Source organism: Cupressus sempervirens, chromosome 5, assembly GCF_028749045.1.
Source record: "Cupressus sempervirens isolate cs-2001-9-10 chromosome 5, ASM2874904v1, whole genome shotgun sequence".
NCBI lineage: Eukaryota > Viridiplantae > Streptophyta > Pinopsida > Cupressales > Cupressaceae > Cupressus > Cupressus sempervirens.
The window spans coordinates 426,332,977-426,335,521 of NC_143122.1; the positions used below are offsets into that span (position 1 = coordinate 426,332,977).

The following is a 2,545-nucleotide window of genomic DNA, read 5'->3' on the forward strand; positions in this document are numbered from 1 at the left end:
GAAATTTATGCCAAGATGATCTCTACTATATATAAGATCTTCACTTCTATTATAACAATATGAATTGTATGAAGTGTCCTTCCAATTTTTGTTGTTTGTTTCTAGTATATCAATATAAGATATACTACAAGTCTTCTCAATGTGTTGATAGACGACTTTGATATGGCACTAATATGTTGATGTCTACTTTTATCACTTATAGTAATGATGTATCATTTTGTTCCTGATCTATCTTATAAGTACCCAAAGAGGCTTGCAAAGAGGTAGAAATATATGTTGTTCATTTACACATATGCTTTATTATCATAAAAAGTAGAGGTCTCATATGTTTATTTCTCTATGAGCGAAGGTCTTATATGTTTATTCCTCTTTGAAAAACTACAAAGACTTGGGTGTTGTGTTATGTTTTTATCTTGTAGATATAATGGAGAATCTATTTCCAAGCTTCCTGTTGTGGATGTTATCATCACTACAATAGATCCATTTAAGGAGCCTGCATTGATAACTACGAATATAGTTCTTTCTATTCTTGCACTTGATTATCCAATAGAAAAAATTTCTTTTTATATCTTAGATGATGGTGCATCTCCCATCACTTTCTACTCTCTTGTAGAAACTTTGAGCTTTACCAATAAATGGGTACCATTCTATAGAAAGTTCAAATATAGAATAGGGCACCCTTTATGTTTTTCTCCAATGAAAATGAGTCATCTAATCTTGATTTTTTCCAAGAATACAAAGATATGAAGGTGATGATGATGTGATTAAAATATAGAAATCAATAGTTCCTGTGTTATAAATCATCATTCCTCCTTAACATTGTTAAATGGTATTTTGTAGGATGAGTATGAAGGTGTCAATAAAAGGATAAGCAAAACATGGAAAGAAAAACAAGTTCCACTTTATTATAATTCTCATCACAATTTTGATGGTTTTGTGTATAGAAGCTTGGATGTTAGAAACCATACAAGTATAGTATAGGTAATAGGGAGAGTATGAAGTTAAAATGATTTTTTATTATGTTTTTGCAATATAAACATTAATCAAGATAGTAAGAGCTTCTCTAGAGGATGAATATCTCACACTATTAATTCTTTCTATGTACATGTTATTCATGAAAGAAAAATGGTTCATGACAAGAAAAGTGATGCTCTGCGCCAACTAATATATATTGCTAGAGAGAAACACCCCAAAGTTAGCCATCATTATAATGCTAGTACCATGAATATCGTGGTTGGTAGATTTTTGTTATTTATCTTTCTAGAACTTATCTATAGAGTTTCTATTATAAATTGTGATTGAATTTTTTTTTGAATAATTGTTTAAATTTTTTAATAGTAATGCCAACTATGAAGAATAACATGAAATATATAATATTATACTGTCAACTATGATAGGTTTTGATGGTACTAAAAATATATATCATTTATTAACACTATTTTTACTAATTTGATGTGGTGTTGGATTTTGAGGAAAGAGTCTCAATGTCGATGAAAAATTCTCCTTTCACACTAAATCTTGATAGTGATATGCATGTCAATGATTGCAGAGCTATACAACATGCTATGTGTTTCTTCCTTGAGTGTAAATCAGAGGAAGAATGTGGTTTTGTTCAATTCCCTCAAGTGTTCCATGGAAGTCTCAAGGATGATCCCTTTGGAAACTAGTTGAAAATACTCATAGAAGTAAGAAATAATTTACTATCTTTTATGAACAAATTATTCAAGATCTCTATAGGATTTTTGGCTGAGTTATTATATGATTATAGATGTAATAGTAGAGATGTTGGGTGTATGTAGACTATTGAGAAGGGATCAAATGCACTCCAAGGCCCTCTTTATGGAGGAACCAACTATTTTTAAGAATAAAAGGCTTGTATGGGTTGCCACCTAAAATTGATCAACACCATAGGAAAGGAAGTGAAAGGCAAAGACAAGGTAATAGTAAATCTTTGGCATTAAATCAGTTTAGAGATTGAAGTTTAGTATATGGCATGTTGTTTTACCAAATTCAAATATTTCACATGAAATGATGATATATATTACTAAATTTCTTTTAATATCTTAATATTCATAATAATATTCTCTATTAATAGTAAATGTTTAATTATTTTTATAATTAGGTATAATCTTGATATCTTTGCTGATTATCTTTTGTTGTTGACTGTATGTTGTGTACTAAGAACATTGTAAAACTATGGGAGTCCTTTGGAAAACTCACTAGACCTATTTAACAAACAATAAATTATAATTTTAATCCGATTTGAAGCAATATTTATAGAAGTTACATTTATAGTTGTACACTACTTTTTTTTCAAGTGCATGACAAATATAGTGTCTAGTAGATGTTTGAGGCAATTATGATAAGGACTTCTATTTTTTACTTTCTTTTGTTTACTAGGATTTTATTGCACTTGATCCTATTTTAATTTTTAATTGTTTAAGAAGCTTCATTTGATAATGCATTGTTATTTTTTATTAAATAAAATCTATTTATAGAAAATGAAACCTGAGGAATAGTCATGTTGACATGTGGTTGGAATAGT

General features: G+C 28.9%; 1 pseudogene; it reads left to right on the forward strand.

Annotated features, from left to right (window-relative positions):
* Positions 1-204: 204 nt before the first annotated feature.
* On the forward strand, positions 205-1,978 carry LOC149556609 (cellulose synthase-like protein H1; annotated as a pseudogene).
* Positions 1,979-2,545: the final 567 nt, after the last annotated feature.